Genomic DNA, 22676 nt, shown 5'->3' with positions numbered 1-22676 from the left:
TCAGGTAACCTAAAACCCTTCCTTAACTTGAAAGGGCTGAGGACAGTGTTTCCTGTACTCAGTTGCATTTTTCTAGGATCCCAATTTGCTCCAGCACTTGTTTAAAATTCCCCATATTACCTTGTAATATGTCCAGTGCAGTCAGTCTCCAGCACTTTGTTTCAATCCTGTAACCCTCAACAGGCAGGTGGATGTTTCGTCAACCTTTGATTTCCTTCCTCAGCATTCTGAGCACATCAGGACAGCCACGACACATCTGCAGGGATTACTTTTAGCACTTTTCTTAGAGGACTTAAATGCTGTTTTTGAGACTCTGGGTTTCATCACAACTTCATTGCTTGTGATGCACTTGCCAACTCCAGGTCAGCTTGTTGTTTTTCTGTGAACTCACCACCTCTCTCTCTCTCAACAGCAGAATCTGATCAGAAGTTGGCTCCCACGTCGAATGCTGTATGCCAGTCACAGCCCTGAGGGAAAGAGGTCTTCAAGTCTGAACCTGTGGGCTGTCCACCTAGCTCCCTGGAGCTGTGCCTGGACAGGGCCTTGAGACCTATGGGGCCTCCATGTTGGGCAGTGCCCCCAATGCTCAGAGCCCACCCGGCACAGGATCAGTAGCTTTCTCCCCAGTGCCCACCGGCCTCTCACTGAAGACACACTCAGTCTGTGCAGAGACATGGTTTTCTTCTCTGTGTGAGGATTCACTCCCAGAAGGGACCAGGGGCAGAAGGAGGAGCAGTGGAGGGGGCACCATCCCCTTCTCCCCCCTGCTCCTCTGTGGAACCCTGGCCCTGGACACCAGCCTTTTATACCCCATCCCAAGCTCCCCAGCTTCAGACAGGTCACAGTGGAGTCCCCAAAATGTTACTCCCATGACTCCATCCATCTACCACCTCCTAGAGCATTCTCCTCCTGGGTACCTGCCCAGGCAGATTTGTCCCATGACTCCTTCCCTTCTCCAGGCCCCACCTCCCTCTCCCCAATTCCAGAGACTTCATTTTACAGGTGGAACGTTTGGGTCTGGGGGAGATGACCTACCTAGGAACATATGCAAATTATATGTCGGGCAGCCTCAGACCAAGACCGCAGTGGTCTCCTCCCACGACCCTCAAGCTGTTTCCAGGAGCTGGAGGATCAGGGACCAAGAGCCCACAGCTGGGGAGGGCTCTGTGATTACAGGGTTTGGGCCCACCCCACCACCGAAGCCCTGCTCTGTAAACATGCCCCAGATCCTGGGGCTGCAATTGCCCCCTCTGCTATGATGCCTGATACCCAGCCTAAGACTGGACCCATAGAGAAGGGGTTGGGGGCTCGGCGAACTGGTTTCCTGACTCCTTTTCCTTGTCTCTTGAGTTCCCACTCATGTCCCTGCCTGGCTTCTTCCTCTAAGGCTACAGAGATCAGAGGAAACAGGGAAGGCCACAGGGGTGCTGGAGGAGGCGGGCCCCTCCTGGCCCATCTCAGTCTCCATGTCCTCCCCTGGTTCTCTCCCTGGGCCCAGGAGGTGATTTAAGCAGGGCTTGGTTCCCATGAGACCCAGCTGAGAGTCCAAGTTCTCCGTGGCCTCCTGGACTCTCCCACCTTTGGGACTGAGAACAAGGTACACAGCCTGCACTGTAGCTTTGTCTGGGGATGATGTTTATTGGAACAGGAGGCCAGAAGGACATGGAGGGGAGCCAAGTGGGACATGGAGGGGATCCGCACCCGTCCACAGACCATGAACCCTTAAGGAACCCCTGCCTCCCATATTTTCTGCCTCATCTCTGGTCATGAAAATGGAGGGTGTGTTTGATCGGTCACATCTGTCTCTACACTCCTGGGGAATATGAGAGGTCAAGAGAAGTTCTCTGAAGTTCCCTCAGTGCTGGGTTGTGGAGGTGTGTGGTGGCCACACACTCTCTGTTGAGATGTGGTTTTACTGCTGACTCACTTGCCCTTCCTGCAAACATAGGGCTTCTCCCCTGTGTGTGTCCTCTGGTGTCGCATGAGGTGTGACTTACAGCCAAAGCCTCTCCCACACTCCCGGCAAACATAGGGCTTCTCCCCTGTGTGTGTCCTCTGGTGTCAGATGAGGCCTGACTTGTTACTGAAGCCTCTCCCACACTCTCCACACTTGACTTTTGCAATTCTTGAGATTCTTACCCCCACAGATAACTTGCCTGTGTTCTCTGGATTCACCTTCAGGCCTGTTCTGGACTCTTCTTCCATCTCACTCTCCCTAGAACTCCCCATTTGGCCTTTGGGCGGGCTGGAAAATGTGCTTGAAATCCTCCTGTGCCTTGTCCTCTTATATAAGGGTTGGAACTTTCTTTGGCCTCTTGACCTTCGGCCTCATCATTCCAGCTGTGTGGATCAGGATGTTGCTGCTCCTGATTCTGACCCACTGCACAGAGATCTCCTGGCTGGAGATGTTCTCTTGCAGATGTCTCTGGGAAGGTTGGAGAGGAGTGATTGTGTTCCACATGTTGCCTGAGGAATTTCTGACTGGAGAAGGCCAGAGGGCATGAAGAACAAGGGTGGATCTCTGGCTTTGGTTCCGCTGAAAGCAGAAGGTTTTGGTCAGGGGAGGTGTAGACAACTGGGCCATCTGCTTTGTTGTATGGTAAGGCCTGCTCCACTAATCATTCCTCATGTGTTAATACAAGCTGTCTCCCACCGAGCATTCCTTTACAGTCTATTTTTCATTCTGTTTTTGTTTACTACATCTTCCTCAGAAATCTAGAAAGCCCACATCAAGGGCCTTGTCTATGGATCAGCCAAACCAGGGACCTTCAATAGCATCAGAGGCAGCTTCAGTCTTTATACAGAAGGAACTGCAGTGACTTCCCCCCCACACACACTACAATTATCTTCTAGGTCATATCATATCCTCTTCTCTCCCTAATCTCTGGGTACTTTTCCTGATAGAGCATCTGCAGCTATTTTATTCTACTGAGAAATAATAACTCTGGATTACATAGATGGTGATAGAGTTTGGATGTGTTGTCCCCTCAAAACTCATGTGAAAATCTGATCCCCAATATGGCAGTGTTGGGAGCTGTTTGAATCATGGGGGCAGATCCCTCATGAATGAATTTCTGTTCTCCCCGGAAGGTGGCAGTAGTGAGTGAGTTCTCACTCTATTAGTTCCCATGAGGGCTGGTTGTTTAAAAGACCCTAGCACCTCCCCCATCTCTTTCTCTTGCTTCCTCTTGCTGCTTGTACCCGCCAGCTGCCTACCACTTTCCACCATGAGTAGAAGCAGCCTGAGGCTCATGCCAGGTGCAGCTATCCCAGAATCATAAGCTAAATAAACCTCTGTTCTTTATAAATTATCCAGTCTCAGGTATTGTGTTATAGCAACACGAAAAGGGGCTATTATGGATGGACTCATCCTTAGTGACTTTTCTTATGAGGGGAAAAGGATCTAGTAAGTCAGGAACCACTTCGTTTGGAGATGCACAAATGTAGAAGGCAGTGTAGAGTTAAAGAGCATGTGTAAGTACACCTGAGTTTGAGTCTCCCCAGTCAAAGACATTTAATTGAGGACTCTTGTGTACCGGGTTCTCCATCAGGAAGTGGGATTCAGAGTGGTCCAGGCCCCCTTGAGTAAAGGACTCTGGTTCCTGCTGCCTAAACTAGATTATGGATTGCTTCCATCTCAGTGTCCACAAATCATAAAATAAAAATATGTTCTTCCTTGGGTGACACATCAAGTATTCCTACTTGAGGTATTTCATTCAGTCTTAACACATTTCAAATTTAATAGGAAGTTCTGTTTTAATTGTATCCCTAATCAGACTTCTTTCCTCCTGACTCCCATCTTTATCCAACCCACCATCCTCTCTTACCTGGAGACTGATGTGGCCTCTGAGGGGATTACACACTGCAGATTATTTTCTGAAAATTAACTCAAATTCCACAATTGTTTCCATCTCAGGAAAATCCCCAGTGTCTTGGCAGGAATCATGGGCACTATATGTCCAGGCTTCTGTGTATCTCTCTGACCTCTGCTCTCTTCTCTGCTTCCTTCACCTGGGTGGTCTCAGCCATTCCTCAAACACCCTCACTCTCTCCTGCCTCAGAGCTGTTGCACGAGCTGCTCCTTCTGCCTGGAGACATTTGAGCACAACTCTGCACCTCTCAAATGTTATGTCCTGAGAGGAACCTTCCCTCATGTTCCCTGCCATACCCTCCCTCCACTCATGATGATCTCTAGGCACTTTACTGGCTTAGTTTTCTTGAAAGCATGAATGACTATCTCATTTTATGCACATGCCTGTGTGTGTCTGCGTGTTTCCCTAACTCACATGTCAGCTGCTCAATAGCACTTATTCTGATCATCTTGTTCTATCCATATTTCCTATTCCTCGAACATTGTCTGGCACAGAGTAAGAATTCACATGACAACTAACTTAAATAATGAATGAATGAAAAACAACATATGTATGTTATTTAGAAATACGGAAGAAATTAAGAAATAATTAAAAGAGCCAGAAGAAACTGCCTTGTTGAAACAGCCGGTAGGTGCTTGAGAACTTGTTCTTTGTCTCTAAGCCTGTCAGGACTATATGTTGTTATATATTTTGCATATAAAGTAGTTAAAAAAATAAAATGAGAACAAAAATTTTAAAATATAAATTGTCCCTAAAAGTCAAATGCATATAAAACAAAGCCTTAATTTCAGAAACACCTGATTTGAAATTTTTCTGACTTCAGACTGCATTTTACTCTACTTAACAGTTGTACCATGAAAATTCCCAAGGAGAATTCTTTCTTTTCTGTACTTTTTAAAGAATAATGTGGTGCCTACCTCTCCCTGCCGTGAGCTCTTTCTTCCACTTGCTGTCCCACTTGATACCCAGCTCCTGGCCATATTCATCCCCGTACCAGACCAGCAGTTCACAGCCCGGCCTGATGACCTGGCAAGTTCGATAGAAGATCTGCCCATGGTATTGAAAGGCCACCAGGTTCTGCTCCTCATCATCCCGGGCACAGTTCACATACCTGGGGTTGAGGCAGACAAAGGGACAGAAAATAACAGGCAGTGAGTCTCCACTACCTGCCAGGGCCATGTTGGGCTTGTCACCAGATGGTCAAGGCCCCCATGCTGTGACTGGCCATGCCGTTACCCTCCTCCAGGAACCTGCTGTTCATACCTAAGCCTCTTTCTCCAAGTCCTGCTTATGGTGCTCATTCTGCCTGGAATGCTTTTCCCCCCTTGCCTACTTAACCATTCTTCAAAGCCCAATTACAGACTTACCTTCACCATGATTGGCCATAAAACACTGACTTCTCACTTTTCTAAACTCTCAATCGATTTCTACTTATACCACAGAATTTGGTGTTTAATCAATCATGTACTCTGCTTCTAGATTAGCTCACATCATTCTATAATCACCCCAAGTCTATCTACTTTTGAAAGACCTTTTTCTAATCTCCCATAGTTTACCCAGGTGCCATTCATCTGCCTCCCTGGGTTCCCATAGAAACTTAGATGTTCCTTTGGCCTAGCACGATAATACACAATAATAACAGCATATCCCTATTCTTATCCTCTAATAAAACAAGAACTTTCATGGAAAGGGGCTGGTCCATGCAGCACAGAGGTCCATGACCACCCTGCAGCTCACTTCTCAGGCTTCAGGTTTTAATTTCACTGAAGCTGGGAAGAATTCCTGTCCTCACAGATTAAAGGTCCCTTGTTTTACATTGTCTTGGCCTTGTGTACTTCTCCTATAATCAAATGTTTCATTTATGCTTGCAATAGTCCTTCACAAGGGCATGGGTTGTGTGATCTATTCATGAGATGTACTCCATTTTCTAAACTAGAGTACAGTAAATGCTTAATAAATGCTGATTAGATAAATTAAAGTGTGAATCCAGCATCCCCAATGAATCTAGGCTCCTCAGGGTTTATCCTGGTGCCCCAATTTTGTCTATCATAGAGATTTAGTTTTTTGATTAAAAAATGGTAGTGTTTTTATTTTACCTCTTTTTTCCTGGATGTTCATAATAAGAAAGAACATTGTAAGGGGAGCAGAGAGTGTAAAAACCATCGAGGGAGGCATGCTGAGGAGGAAAGAAGCCGAGCTTGAGAGAGATGAGTGTCCCTGCTGGAACCCGAAACCTATTGGCCTTACCTCATCCAGTTGGCCCGAGATTTGTCCTTTCCATCCACATACTCATAGCAGTTTCTCCCCTTGGTGATCTGAGTTTCAGAAAAATAAGTTAGTCATTTTTGGGTTTGATGGGCAGGTAATAATCAGAATTATTTTATTCTACTGTCATCCATGCATTTGAGCCTGCATGGATTCAGCCGCCAATGGTGACACATGCTGTGTACTCCTCAGCATCATCTACACATCTGAGTTGATTTGTCCCGTCAGAGCTGAGGCACCATAGGGAGAATGCACTTTTTCTGTCTCTGTGCCCCTTTTCTCCCACTCACCCACTGACCTTTAAATAGGAGTTCCAGGTTCATGCAAAGACCACTAAGTACACAGATCTAACCATGTTGTCACTATCCATGTTCTAGCATGTAGAAGGTGATGTCCCACCAAAGGCACAGAAGGGATATAGGAAGCCAGAAGACGGGGTTAAGGTAGGCCCTTCTCACCATCCAGGAGTAGCCACTGTTGGCTGCCTCTTCATCTTCTGTGATCTGGCCCTCATAGGGGCCAAAGTGCTGACCCAACTGCAGATCGGATGCCTCATTCCATACTCCAAGCCCGGCCTCAGGGATGCCCGACGGCCCAATTCTCAGCCCAGGGGGCAAAGTGAGGGCTGAGTGGTTGGGATGCCCCTTGTCCACTGCACTGTCCTTTTCAAATGTAGGGTGTCTATATGCCAGTCAGCTGTCGATGAAGTAGTCCTGGCATTGCTCACAATCTGAAGGCAAGAGCAGCAGGGATTAGGAAAAGTATAGTGCGTGTTCCTGGATATAAAGAGCTTCAGAAAGAGCCCAGCATTTACATAATTCAGCCTCAATCCTGTACTCCAAGCCACCAGAATAAAGGAATGATTTGGGTTCAAACAACAAGATAAAATTATTGTACCGGGACATAGCCTTCTCCATGAGTGGGCCAAAAGGGTCACTTACACAGGTAGTCATCATCCTGAGGTTCACAGACCTCTTTGTATGCATGACCCTTTCTCGCAGGCTACACATCTTCATTTCAATCTCCTTTCTCTTGAGTTCTACATTGGAGAAGAGTAAGTGAGTGAAGTTAGGAGTCTGGAGTGTTTGTCCCTGTATCGTCATAATATGTGAAATCTCCTACCATCAAATTATTGTCTATCCTTCTACATACTCTGGCTCGCCACCCCTTCACTACCTCTTAACTATTATTTCAGAGAGACTAAGACTCTACACCCACACTGACTACAGATGCATAATTCAATTTTAGTTTCTGGATTCCCAGGATCAGGATTAACTTCCGAAACTTTCTAGTCACAAACCGTTAATTCATGCATGTATTTATCCATAAAATATTTGTTGAAGTTGCATTACATATTAGGCATTGAACAAGGGCAGGGATATACAGTAAGAAAATGTGGTCTCTATTATCACAGATGGATTTATTGGACACCTTGAATGTATATTTATTTTAGTGCTTTTAAACAATATATGAGCCATTGGTCCTTATCTTCATTTTACAGATTAGCATTAATGAGCTCAGAGAATTTATAATGTCTTCCCAAGGTCCAAATTATTCTACGTGGATTATAACAAGTGTGTGACTTCAGAGTTAGTGTTTGTTCTTACATGTTATTCAATACAGCATCTAACTTCTGGTCTCAGCTTAGTCCAGCTTAAGCACAGGTCTATCGAAAGTCTATGCCACATATCTAGACCATACTCATCAACCTTTCTAAAGGACCTAGAGGGAATAAAGTCCCCAAATTATTTTCTCTTACCCAATTTTTCTCTAGAATGCTGTACGGAGGTACTTGCTTCTGCAGGAGGGGACACTCGTTTCCGGGCCTTCTCTGAGTCCCTTGTGTTCAGTAAATCTGTTGTTCCTGACAATTTCTTCAAAATAGATTCATTATTTAACAGTGATCTGGATATTCCCTTTAATGTGAGAATCACATATTAAAAGACAACATACATTTCTTTCATTCCTTAGGGCTTGCAACCTGTTTTCACATGCATGACTTTAGTTAATGGTTCAACAATCCCTGGAAAAACTTGGAGTGACTGAATACCAGAGAGAAAGGGAAAGGCCTGTGTGGGCAGGACAGTCTTAAGGCTCTTTTGATTCAACTTTCTATATATACATGAGAGCGAGGGAGGGAGAATAATCTGGAAGACTACCTGGAGACTCAACAAGGTCTGTGAAAGAAGGAGGTAGGGGCTTATAGGGAAAAAGAGGGGATCTTCTATGAACTAGGAGACATTTGACAGAAGGAGAAAGGTAGGAAAGCACAGAGGGTACAAAACACATCTGGAGAATGAACAGTGAGGTTGGGAAGAGAAGAAACAGTTGGCATAAAGGTTATCTAGACAACTAAGAGAGTGATGCTAAGAGCTGCAAACTGCCATATCCTGGAAGGGATATTTAACTTTGAAATTGAATTAACTAGTTCCTGTACCAATTCTGCCTAAGTAATGGTGTACTACCAGCTAATTCTATTCACTTTCCCGATCCGTAAATTGGCATACATGCTAATTCTTAATGGTACAGTGAACATGAAATGTAATAACGCTCACCAAAGTGTTTTGAGATTAATAATTTCTCTTATAGTCCTGACATCAATTTTCCTCCTCAACCATCTCTACAGCCAAAATCTAATTCAAAGATATTATCTTCAGCACTCTCTGACCCTGTTACCTCTATTCTAATTTGAAAAATTTGGAATTATTCAGAAAACACTGAGGGGGTCATCAAGGGCTCTGAGTTGGGCCTGGGACTCCTGAGAATAATCAGTTATGGACCAGGCTCTCAAAGAGCTCGTAATACAGAGGTGGCAGGCTATACAAATGATTACAAACAGCATGAGATTTGCCTAGTTCGGGCCCAGAGGAAGGAGCAGTTAACTTCTTCCTACAGGGATGAGCATTTAAAATCAGTACCAGGATACATTTCTACTGAATAGTGTAATATACATGAAGTGCTAAGTCATTCTCCTATCTGTTGTTTCTCAATCAAACTTCAAACTTCTCAGGGCTAGGAGCAGTCTTCTCACATCCGAATGGGTCCCTTATGAGAGAGTAGGAACTATCTCCGTCTTCATCTGGGACCAGGCACAATGTAAATTGACTGTATATTGCCAAGCTCCCCTCAGACTGTCTTAGCGTATCTCTCACTTAGCACATCAGAGAAGAATCAGGTTGAAATAATCAGTCAGATGAATAATGTAAAGGTGTATGAGTAAGGCAGCATGAACTTTACAAAAGAAGAAAGTTTTAATCAGCTCTTAAGTACTTTAGGGAAAGAAGGAGTATTGGATTAGACTGAACCACTACTGACTGTGATGTCAGGCATAATCTAACATTTCTGTACTTCAGTTTTCTCATCCACAAAATGGTTATGCTTATAGTACCAACTTCATAGGGTTGTTGTAAGGTTTGAGTGAGTTTATTCACGTACAATGCTTAAAATAAAGTCTGAAATATTGCAAAAATAAAACAAGCAGTAGTGATTATCATTGCTCTTCTTATTAACTCTTAAAAGGATGATGTCCGACATTGTGCTAAAGAGATCAGAAAAGGGAGGCAGCAGTCCTACGATACTGTGCACATTCTCCTTCTCTTACCTGTGTTTGGATCTTACATGAGGAAGATTGTTGTGTCAATAGGATTTTTCAGGTATTCACCTTCTGGTGTTTACTCTGTTCCACTCTGAAGACCACCCAAGGAGGATTGACCAAAAGGTGATGAGAAATCAGTGTTTTGATGGGTAAATATTTCCAAGCTCAGAAGATTCTCATTAGGGACAGAGAATTCTGAACTAGAGAGTGACAATTCCAAGTATTATCCAAGGGTGATTTGAAAATGGTTTCTGAAGTACCATGAAGACCTTTGCTTCTATTGGAGGCACTGCTAATTTTCTTAAAATGTTTTTTAAAAATAGAGCTCTGGATCTTGGTGTTAACACCACACTCTAACCAACTGAAGTAACTGGTCACCCACCAAAAAACAAACAAAACAAAACAAAACCTCATCTCTGCTTCATCTTGTGTTGACAAGGTTTCTATTACATTTATTTAAAAAAATATATATATATATTGGCTTGATTTTCATGAAAAAACGCTGAACAAAACCACACAATGGAGGAAAGGACAGTCTCTTCAAGAGATGGTATTGGGAAAACTCGATCACCATATGCAAAAGAATGAAGATTGACCCTATGTTACACTACATACAAAAATTACATCAAAATAGATTAAAGGCCTTCATGTGACACCCAAAAGTATAAAACTTCAAGAAGGAGACATGGGGGAAAGCTTCAAGAAATTGAGTTTGGCCACGATTTCTTGGAAATGACACCAAAGCATAAGTGACAAAAGCAAAAATAGACAAAGAGAAGTATGTAAAACTTAAAAACTTCTGAGCACCAAAGGAAACAATCAAGGAGTGAAAAGGCAACCTACAGACTGGAAGAAAATATTTACAAACCATATATCTGATGAGGGGTTAATATCTAGAATATATAAAGAATTCCTACAACTCAGCAAGAAAAAAACTCAGTTAAAAGAGTGGGTGCTATGACTGGGTTTTTTTCCTCCAAAATTCATATTTTGAAACCCTACTTCCTGGTGTGATAATATTTGGAGATGGAGCTTTCAGGAAGTAACTAGGGCTAGATGAGTTCATGAGGGTGGGGTCCTCATGATGGGATTAGTGCTTTTTATAAGAAGAGGAAGAGAGAGATTCCCCCCAAGAGGTGGAAGAAACCTAAATATCCATTAAAAAATGAATGGATAAGGAAAATGTGGTATAGAAATACAATGGAATATTATTTAGCCTTAAAAAATAAAGAAACCCTGCCATATGCTGCCACATGGATAAATCCTGAAGACATTTTACTAAGTTAAATAAGCTAGTCACAATAAGCCAAATATGGCATGGTTCATTATTTGAGGTATCTAAAGTAATCAAATTCATAGAAACAAAGTAGAATTGTTGCCAAGAGCTGGGGCAGGAGGAAATGGGGTGTTGTTGTTCAATGGGTATAGTTTTATAGTCATGCAAGATGAAAAAGTTCTAGCAGTTTCTTGCACATCAGTGTGTATATAGCTAATAATATGAAACACTCAAAAGCTGTTAGGAGGGTGAGTTTATGTTATGTGATTTCTTACCACAATAAGAAACAATAAATTGACTAAGATGGGGATTTAACTGAATCCAGATAATGATGTGTGACAAACCGTGGGGTTAGTCATTTCTTCTTCTAAGACACTTGATCCAATGACTGCACTATTATGAGATTAGGGTTAGAAAGCTCTTTGGTGGATTTACAGTTCAATTAAGGTTTAGTTAAATTGCCCACTAATTAATTAACAATGTTTAGCAAAACCAGTCTTTCTTTATGACTTTAAAGAATGGTAAACTTTAAACGTATAGAAAAGTACAGAGAATAATGCTGGAAAACATAAATCCACCACCATGCAGTCCCATTTCAACATTCTGCCACAGCTGCTTGAGATGTTTTTATTTCTACTTTTTATTTCAAAATTCAAAAGTAAAAATAAAACAAACAAAAAAGGTAACTATGACATAGTGAAGCCACCTGCCAGCCCTTCCTCCTTCTCTTGTGATGATAACTTCTAAGAGTTTGGTATTTCTTACTCACATTCAGGTTTTTATACTTTTAGCACTTATTACTGTATCTGTAAATAAAATATGTAATCATTTTACACGTTTAAAACCTTTATATGAACAGCCTCTTACTGTATATACTCTTTCGCATCTTGCTTGTTTGTTGAACATTTGTTTTTGAGAGAACATGTTCTCCTTTGTTAACTCCTAAGATAAAGCCGAGACATCAACCCAGGCTGGTTTCAGGAGGTCACTTCTAATTCCTCCTGGCCCCTCACCTTTCTGCCTAGGTATCCATTCTTCATCGGAATCCTCAGTGTCATCCACATGGAGTTTGGCCTGCCTCCAGTGACACATGAAAGCTGTTCGAGGGGCTCTAGAAAGAAGCCAAATCTTTGTCCTAAAAGGGAAGAGGTGGGAGGAGGAACAAAGGGTGGTGGCAATGGAAAGCACCACAAAGCCAGTGTGGCTCAGCATGGGCTGGGAGAGTCTTGAACAAGGTCAAGATGTGAGCTCTGCATGACTAGTGCCGACACTCAGCCATACCCTGACAAATAAAAAGAACAAAATTTCCCCTCCAGATTTGTCTCCATACAGAAGGGAACTGTGGGCAGATGCAGCCACCTAAGAGAGAGCCATAATAATACAGGGACAGAAGACCTGTTTTCTATTTCCCAGGCTGGTCTGCAGCCAGCACTTGGAGTAACCTATGTTAATCAGTTCATTATAGTTCCTTTTCACATTCCTATAGCAAATTTTCTTCGATTCTCCCATCTCTGCCCCTTCTTCCTTGGAGAAGTATATCGAAATGCCTTTGAACGCATCTTTAGCCTAGAGAAAATAACATAGTTCATCAGTGATTTACTGTATACATCACAACACCGAGTGGGGCCTTTTCTTCTACCTTGTAATCATAACAAGCAGAACACAGCCTGGGGCCTTGGGGTGGTCTCTGTGAAACATGGATAAAGACATTTGTTCCCGCCCTCCCCAGATTGTGTCCTGTTTGAGAGGACACAGCATTTTTCTAGCTCTCCCCAACACAGAGAGTTTGATTCCAGTGTCCTCTTCTCTCCCATGTCCCAGACGGGACAAATTGTCCCCACTCCACGCACATTCACAGCCAGGGTCACACAGAGTTGCAGGCCATGGGTCTGTGGCCCCCCAGACACCAGCTCCTGTCACTCGGTTCCCCTCTCCATCCTTCTTACAGATCCTGCTTGGAGCCCAGCTTGACTTCCCCCACCTCTCACCTTGGGCTTCTGCCCTGTACTCCCTTCATCTCCCTCAGGGGTCTCCTCCCGGGACCTGTTGGGGCTCTCGGTGCTGGGACAGGCTGGCAACTACCTGCTCCAACTCCAAGGTTGGGAAGAACCCTTGAGTCTCCCAGCTACAAGGCCAACATTCCTGTGGAAAGAGATGGTGCTGAGAGGAGGCCACAGCCCAGACCATTATGCACAGCCAGGCTCTGTCTTCTCCACTTGGCCATGTTGTCCAGACCAGGAAGATGTGGAGACCTTGCAAGAACTGGAGGATGTTGGGGAGGTCTGAGGGCTATCGATGGGATAGGGGGAGGGTCTCTGCTGGCCATGACAGACCACCTAACATAAGCTGTACTGTTTCAGTTCCCCTGCATCTTGACGCTTCTGAGGAAGGGTGGCAAAGGTGCCTGAGGGTCAAGGCTCAGGTATCTTCGAGGGGAGTCCTGAGATGTGAGGGCTGGGGGAGGCCCATGGAGACTTTGAGGCCCCCTGACTGATGGGACTCTGGTCAGACTCACCAGCTCCACTGAGAGGAAATGAACATTTCTCATAGGAAGCTTCTGGGATCTTCAACTGGAGATTCTGGAAAACTGTGGGAGTAAAGCAGTCTGGATCTCGAAGGAGCAGCAATCCCACAGGCTGAGGAGATTGCGGGTCTCCAAGGCCAATGAGATTTGGGGTCTCTCAGGCTGAGGTTCTGGGGGTTTTGGGGTTGAGGGGATTTGGGGTATCTCAGGCTGATAGTATTTGGGGTTTTTCAGGACAAGATTTTGGGTCTTTCGTGCTGAAGAGATTTGGGATACTCAGGTCGAGAGGCTTTGGGATTCATCAGGTAAAGGGAGTTTGGGGTCCCTGAGGATGAGAGGATTTTGCATTTTTGAGGCTGAGGAAACTCGGGGTCTCTCAGGCTAAGGAGATTTGGGGTCTCTCATTAGGGGGCATTAGGCTCTCTGACACTGACGTTATTTGGGGGTCTTTGAAGCAGAAGGACGTTTCCAGGCTGAGTAGGATCTCTGAGCTCGGGGAAATTCAGTCTCTCTGTGGCTGCGGTATTTAGCGTTTCCCAGGCTGAGGGGAATTGTGATTCCTCAGGCTTAGGGTGTTTGGGCTCTAAGCATTAGAGGATTTGGCGTTCCTGTGGGTGAACGGTAGATTTGAGGTGTCTGAAGCTGAGGTGCGTCGGGGTCTCAGGCCGAGGGGGTTTGAGGTCGGTCCAGGTTAGCGGATTCGAGGTCTCTTGGGGATCAGGGGATCTGGGGTTTCCCAGGATGAAATTTGAAGGTCTCGGGCTAAAGGTTTACAAGGGTTTCTTACTGCACGGCAAAGACTTCCCGAGTTCCTGTCAGTCTCCCTGGCTTTCTCCTGCCCCGCTGCCCACCCTGACTGGCGCCCGCTGGGATCCTCTCTGGTTGAAACGGCCACGCAGCCACCGGTACCACCAAACCACCTATCAGAGTTGTGACCCAAACGCTCCCTCCAATGAGCGATCAGAAGGACATAAAGGGGCGGAGAGTAGGGAGGAGCCAAGCCTGTCAGTCACAGGCTCCCCTCAGTCCTAGGCTCGGGTGGTAAGGGGGGACCTGGTCTTTCCCGCCTTGTGGACAATCCGCCCCAAACCTCAGGGACTGGCCGCTCTGGGTGGATCCCTGAAGGGGTGATTGGATTATAGCGCCATGCAGTAGTGAATGGTTTAAAAATGGTGGTGAGTGACGTGGTTCTGAGGACTTTAAAAGAAGAGGAGAGTCTGTCTCTCTGCTCTCTCTCTCTCTCAGCTTCCACCATCTTGCAGCGTGAGACCCCTGGGTCACTGTTGCCACCACCAGATGGACTTTGGACTTCCCAGCCTCAGAAACTTTCGCAATAAATTTCATTTTCTTTATAAATCACCCAGTTCAGGTATTTTTTTATAAGCAACAAAAACAGACTAATACAGCAAGCTTTTCTCTCAGGCTCATCTTTAGGCTTCAGGTAATCCACAAGAGAAGACTTGAGCAGATGTAAACTGCTCGTATAGTTTTGACGGTGTACCAAAATTCTGAGCCAATCTGAAAAGAACAAGACAGCTTTTTTTATTTGTCCTGTCTTACATTTTGTTCTGGGCACATAAAAAAATGTCTCCCAAATTACTGCTTAATGGAACAGAGACATCAGTGATTGCACACGACAAGTATGGTCTACTCAAAACAGTTTTGAAAAGTAAGTTTAAAAAATCGACTATAATGATCAGAAATAAACCATGGTGAGGGAGAATAACGTGTTCTCCAAAATTACTACATTGCAATAATCATAAATTCCAGGTTTCAAAAACAAAACAAAACAAAAACCTAACAAACGGGAAAACTTTTCAAAGCATGCAAAGAAACATGAAAGCACTTCCCATTCACGGGAAAATAGTGATGATGATGATGATGATGATGATGATGATGATGATGATGATGATGATGATAATTTTAAAAATGGTGGGTGGGGACTCCCAGCCAATGAACTTATTAGACAGTCTTTAAATCACCCAAAACAACTGTCATACATATGTCCAAGAGGTAAAGTGAATGATGCACAAAGAAATAAAAGAAACCAAGGGAACAATGTCTAACCAAATAGAGATTCTCAATAAGGAGATAGAAATCAACAGCTCGAAAACCATAACATGTGAATTGACACCTTCACTAGAGGTTTCAAATGAAGGTTTGAGCATGCAGAAGAAAAAATCAGAAAACTTAGTTAGTTCACTTGAAATGATCCTGTATGACGAGCAGAAAGAGAGAAGAAAGAAAAAAATAAACACAGCCTAGGAGACTGTGTGATCCCCATAAAGCAAGCCAATTGTATTAATCCACTTCTGTTGCCGATAATAGAAAACCTGAAACTGAGTGATTTATAAAGAAACAAAACATGTTTCTTACAGTTCTGGAGGCTGGGAAGTCCAAGGTCCAGGAAACATATCCGGTGAAGGCCTCTTCTTGGTGGTGACTCCACAGCAATGCAGGCTGTCACAGGGAGAGAATGGGTGAGCAAGAGAGCTAACCTGCTCACTTGCTTTCCTTCTAAAGTTGTCAGAACCACACCCATGATAACTCATTACTTCACGGACAAGGGCATAGTACTCACAATCCAATCCCTCCTCAAAGACCCTATCTTGCAAATATTATAATAGTACTTCCCACTCTCTTAGCACTGTTACAATGGAGGTCAAGCCCCAGTGAGTTTTGAGGAACAGTCGAAGCCCAGAATGACAGTCCCAGAAGAGAGGCTAAAGAGAAAAGGGCAGGAAAACAAACACACACACAAAAACAACAACAAAAAAAAACCACATTTCGAAGAATAATTGCCCGAACTCCCAGAATTCTTGAGAAGACATGAAAGTTCAGATAGAATGTTCTTTGGCTTAGAAGCCTTTAGACCAAATTATCTCTTCCTGAAGCCCTCACATTTCTTCAACACCCAGACCCTGTAGGTAGAATAGGCTCACACTGTTACCTGCCCTTTCAGAATGCCCTGTTTAGTTTATGTCCCCCTCTCACTTCTCTGCAGGAGGTCAACGAGAAAAGAGATTTTTTGACACCTTCTCATGCAATGACAAACCCATACATAAATAGCTTAGAACAAACAAATCATGAAGAAATTGTGCATAGATTAAGTTTATTAAAGGAATAATCCAGTTAAAAACTGGAGGGGCTGTGACCATCAACTCCATTCACCACTGCACTGTGTTTACAGAACACTTACAAGTAAACCTGACAAGTAAACCCAAGATGAACCCCCGCCCTTGAAAACGACCTGACACATTCCCTTCAAAGCGTTCATTCTCTTCTGGGGGCGAGGGGTAAAGGGGGCAGAACTAGGAGGCGTAGTTGTTACTGACTTTTCCGAAAGCCTCTCTTATGTGATCCAAGTGGGATTTATGCTCCTCGTTAACTTCAGTGAGTGCACAAGCTATCCCTGTTTCTAAATATGTAACAAGGTTAGTTATGCCTATAAGTAAAGCATTTCCGTGACTCACAAAAATAACTCACAGATAATCTCAGTTAAAGGAGATAGACGGATTTGATGCAGAAATGGAGAAAACAGCCAAATTCACATGGAGACAGACTCAGACACAAACTATATATGAATGAATGACCAAACGGTAACAGTGGCAGACAGCAAAGCAAAGAGATGAAAATATTGAAACCACTGTAGAGATGTGAGTGTTCAGTTTACATCAGCAAGGATAAATGATATCAGATGATAAAAGTATAGGCAGAATCAGAGAAATGGAGAAAACAGCCAAATTCACTTGGAGACAGACTCAGACACAAACTATATATGAATGAATGAACAAACGGTAACAGTGGCAGACAGCAAAGCAAAGAGATGAAAATATTGAAACCACTGTAGAGATGTGAGTGTTCAGTTTACATCAGCAAGGATAAATGATATCAGATGATAAAAGTATAGGCAGAGTCAGAGGAAGAGACACACACTCACACACAGAATGAGAAAGAAACCTGGGGAAATGTAGACACTCAATTTGAATTTTAAACAGAGAATACCAAGACACTGACATCAGGAAAAACAAATGTGGTTCAGAGATATCAAGTCAGAATGCTCACAAATTAATCATGTGATTATGAGGCCCACATGCACTGATACTCCATGGAAGGAAGCATTAGGGAAAATGTACAATTTCACACTTCTTTTGGTAACCCCAAAACAGCGGGACCATGTGAAAGCAGTAATATGACTGAATTACACCTATGAGTCAAGGACGAAACTCAGGAAGCTGCATTCTCTTGGGTGGACATGACCAAGCCACTAGGCAATAGCAGTTTAGTCAACAGTAGACAGCTACGGTTTTGCTAGACCCTCCATGGAAGTTCTCCTCACATTTCACTCCAAGAGCAGCTACAGTTAAAACTGGCAACCAAGGCCTAGCGGGAGATAAGTATTTGGAGAACCCTTTCCTAACCTTTTCTCCATTCATTAAACGCTAAGTAAGACCCCTAAACTTGCAGCTAAATAGTCAGAAAAGGGCACACAGAAATCTGCTGACCTGCTCTCATGCAGGGCTTCTGGAACTGCTCTCTTTTACAAGCACAATGGAAGATAGGTAGCAGCACATGGCACCGGAAAAGGTTCCTGCTGTTTCGATCAAGATGGACCAAGTTGCTTAGAAAGCCTGTCCCATTCTTTCCTTTTATGTTAACCTTATGCACAACATGCTGAAAACACCACAGAAAATGAAAGGTTTCTGGGTTCCTAATACGGTGTGGGGTATCATTTACTAAGACAACATTCTCACTGGAGTATACCAAGAAAGGAATGTACTCATAATGGCTTACCTATTTACATTTTGGTATCTTCACCTAATACACAGGGTCTTGGGTAAAAGCTTAGACCATCTGAAAATAGGAATATTAAGAATAATGTCTACATCTAGGATCATCTAGGAACAGACAGCACATGGGTGAAAGTCTAGCAGTTGTATATTTAACCACTCCACCTCCCTGCTCTGTTTATATTTTTTGCCCAAACTCAGTCACCTGGAAAAACAACGGGACTCACATACAACTACAAGGAGACCCGCTTTTTCCCAAAAGTTTATCTTTTCACTTAGTCACCTTTGCCAGAAACAAAGCCACACCTTCACTGCCTTCCCTCATCCCTTTGTGTCCTTTCCCACAGTCCCTTCATATACCATATATTCCCATTTCTTAAAATGTTGCTGGGAAGCCTGGCCCTGACAGGTTGATTGTCCCAGCAAAGCACTGTGCATTCATCTACCTAAGGATGACATTTGGTTCAGAAGAGAAACGAACTTTAATATTTCCACCTTGAATTCTCTTAACGCACAAGAGAGGATATTTGGAGGAGCCCTGTGCAAGAAAATTTCACCCTGATTATCTTACTTCTGTAATCACTAGGTCCTTTCCTTGAACTACCCTCACATTCCTGGGAAAAACAAGAAGTGTCAAACTAAACTGTTTCTCTTTCCTTTCTTCTTTCTCCACAACCCCCTGCTCTGTGGGGAAGGAATAAAAAAAGTCCTCAGACGGAATCCCAAACCTTGGTGTATCTGCTCTCTACAACTTTATAAGCCCAGATCCTCCACAGACTGACAGTTCCAGGACAAAGAATTAAAAATCCCACATGGATTTGACCTATGTAGAATCTCACCCCAATCCGGTACACAAGCACACACACAGAGACACATATGTTTGATGGTGTTTATTTCTCCTTCACACCAATCCGATTTTATCCAAGTGTCTTGCTGTCTGCATTTTTCATCACCTGACCGGCTTTTCTTTCAATCCTGAGCATGAGAACACTGTATCTGAAGTCACTTTTTAGAAGTTCTGCTTTTTTAGGTAAAGTCTGATGCTCCGAGATATTCAACTCAAAAACTTGGAATACTCTAAAACACACAAACACACATAAAAACTCATTTTCTCTGAAAAATGTTAAAAATTGCTTTAATTATGCAAGGTCCTGCCCAGGAAAAACTAGCCCTTCTCCGTTTGTGACCTCTTCAATTTCCCCTTACCATGTGTTAGAAATTGCTCTCCGTAACATCTGCCCCACTGCCAGTGTTCTCTGTATGGGTAGAATAAGCTAAGGAGATAAACAAGAAAATTAAAAGACACTGATTACCAAAATGGAAAATTGATGAGAGAAAGGAATGAGAGACTGTACAAATATTCATAGCCTTTTGTGGAAAGGGTGAAAGGAGGAACATTTGATGAGCCAAAATTTAAGGGGGTGGAGAAATGACTGAGGGTGGGGTTGGCTGTCATGGAATTAAGTTCAGAGAAGTAAAGGATTGAGCTTTGCTTCTGTCCAAACGACTCCGGACACTGACTATAGTGCAGTGGGCTTAAGCTTCCCCAGCTATAACTTGTTTTGCAGTGCAGTTTCTCCAACGTTCCTGTTTCATCTTGATGCCCTGGGTGACCTGGTTTGTGTCATTCCCTGTCTTTCAATTTCTACACTTGTGAAATGAGTGTCCAGGTACCTAAAAACATGCATTTCAGCCCCTACTTCCTGAGCTGCTCACCTGCCCTCTCGGTTCCCTGTCCAGGCACCTGCATCCTCATGTGGTACCGCAGGGGATTGAGCCATAGGTCTTTACAGATGATCTGTTAGGGGAACCAGGACAGGACCGCTCAGGGTTCAGACACCATTCCCAAGAAGGCTGGGAACCCTCCCTGGTCATTTCTGAATTTTCGCAGTGAGGCCCTACCTCAGCGATCCTGTTAGATCCTGCAAAGTTGTGGTCAGAAAACCAGTTGAAGAAGTTAACACTGCTGTTGTGGTGCCTGCGGCTATAAGCCTCATGTTCATAATCCTGATACCACTGAACTGGAGTGGAATGAGATGCCCTGTATCCTGCAGGGAAGAAAAGTATACAGGAAGGGGTTGGAGCATGCTGACGATGATAAACCCAACACCTTCACTACCCATCCTGGGATCCACCTCCTACCGGTGACATTAATGAGATATTCCTTAATAATCACTTTATTCCGGAAGTACGGGTTGTTCCGAAAGAACAACATGATCTTGCAGCAGTGAATGGGATGCCTGATTTCCTCCACCTGTCATGACAAAGTGGAGAAGGTTAAAATTTCTCTTCAGGTCACCTACCCTTTTCTGTTTGCCTGAAAGTATTGCTTCTCTTATCCTTCCCCGCTCAACCTTCCAGCCTCAGTCTCACTAGTTCTGACCTCCAAGTCGATCATGTAGCTAAGCAAGTCTTCATCTTCATCGCTGATCATGGCCAACATCTCGGGGTGGTTCACAATCTGCCTCAGGTCAAGGAGCCTTTCCATGCTACGGAAGTAGGCGCTAGAAGCAACTGAGCATGTATAAACAGCTAGGAGAGTGTGTTGCGCAGGGGTCTCCCACACCTCACACATTGTGTCTCCCACACCTTATGCACCGTGCCCTCCCTGCCTTTCATGAGACACACTCAAGGCAATGGGTGCCTTGCATGGCCTTAAATGGGAGACTGTCCACGTTGACACAGGGAGGGGCTCCTTTCTGAGGGATGCTGAGCTCTATGTGTCCCTGATGTACTAGGGGCAAAAGTGAATCTGCTTGTATCTAAGTATGCACTTTATCAGCTCTTACTGACTAGGGTGGGAATTCATACACTTTCCTACAGCATTATTGTCAGCAAAGCCTGTCCTTCAAACACCTTTTCTACATGAGAACTCCTTTGTGCTATTCACGACACTGATCCAGAATGACTTCTAATTCTCCGCCCCAGTTAGTGTCTCTGTGCCATAAGTATTTGTATTTGCACGAGTGTGGCTGCAGCTCCGTCTTCCCTCAGTCTGTACCTTCCCCCACAACCCCCAAGTAGATGTTTTCCAGTACAGGAATGGAACACTGGTCCTTGGTGCTATCAGTTCCATTCTCTAAACAACTGAGCAACCGGCCAGAAAAGCCTGTATATTCTCATGTTGAGCTGTCCCGTGGATCGATTGCTATTACCCTTGCCCATGCTCCTACTGGTCAGTACAAAGCGAGATTCAAAAGGATACGGCTTTGGCCCAGAAGCCAGGGATGCCCTGGATGATGGCCCTTCGGTGACCGAGATGAGTCCTGCGTCTCTGCACCAGGTTCTGCCTCAAACGAGCAAAGGCCCTCCTGGCTTGGTTGTTCACGGGCTCCAACTCTAACTGAAGGGCCTCCAGTGACTACAGAGGGGATAAGGACAACATGGGGCTCCACAGAGTCTGTGTCGGGGTCTTCTATTCAAGCTTCTCCTCAGGCTCTACAAGTTGCATCAGAGTTTCCTCCCCCAGGTCTTCTTCCTGAACTTATTCCTCAAATTCCTCCTCCTCCTCTTCCCTGTCAGGCTCCTACACCACCCTCTCACCGTCCATCACGTGCTGCGCCCACTCCCCCTTCCACTGCTCCTGCTCCTCCTTCTCCTCGTCCTACTCAACTCCCTCCACCTCCTGAATAACATCCACCAACACAAGCACCACATCCTCCTGCTCCTCGACTTCTCTCTCCCCTTGTCCCTCTTCGGATTTCCCCTTCTCTTCCTGCTCCTCCTGCCACTCAACGACCTCCGCCACCGCCATTACATCCACAAGCACAGCACCACGTCTTCCTGCTCTTTATCCTCCTGGTCGTCGACTTTTCCTTCCTCACAAGCCTCTTCCGGTTTCTCCTCTTTCCTCCTCCACAGCGACCTCCACCACCTCCACTGCCTCAAACAAAACTGGCGCCACCTCCTGCCCGGTCGCCGCCGCCTCCCTCTCTGCCAAGGCCTCGCTTTCCTGCACAGCTTCAACCCCGGTCCCGGAGGCCTCCTCGGGCGTCCCACCCAACTCTGCCAGGGTCGCACACCCCACGCCATTACTGGCCTCTGGCGGCTGCTCCCCAAGAGGCCTACCGGCCCCTCCCTCCCCAGGGCCCTTTCCCACACCTACCTTTATCCAGGGTTCGGCGGAAGCCCCTTCCTCCCGGGAGCCCGCCTCACTCGCCATGCTGCCCTGGTCCTCAGCAGGCTCAGCTGCGCCGGGTACGCAAGGTCGAAAGCCTTGAGCTGCACACCCCCAGCAGCAGCTAGAGAAGCCGAGCCGCAGGCAGCTTCCGGCTCTGAGAACTTCCGGGAGCCTCGCGGTTGGTCACGGCATTCTGCGCATGCGCAGGACTTTGGCCCGCTCTGCCGGCTTCAT

General features: G+C 44.9%; 1 pseudogene; it reads right to left on the bottom strand.

The window, feature by feature from the left end:
- Window positions 1-1923: 1923 nt before the first annotated feature.
- LOC134369018 (histone-lysine N-methyltransferase PRDM9-like) lies at window positions 1924-22676 on the bottom strand (annotated as a pseudogene).

This window comes from Cynocephalus volans, unplaced genomic scaffold (genome assembly GCF_027409185.1).
Source record: "Cynocephalus volans isolate mCynVol1 unplaced genomic scaffold, mCynVol1.pri scaffold_35, whole genome shotgun sequence".
Classification (NCBI taxonomy): Eukaryota; Metazoa; Chordata; class Mammalia; order Dermoptera; family Cynocephalidae; genus Cynocephalus; species Cynocephalus volans.
This window is presented reverse-complemented; position numbering and strand designations above follow the sequence as displayed.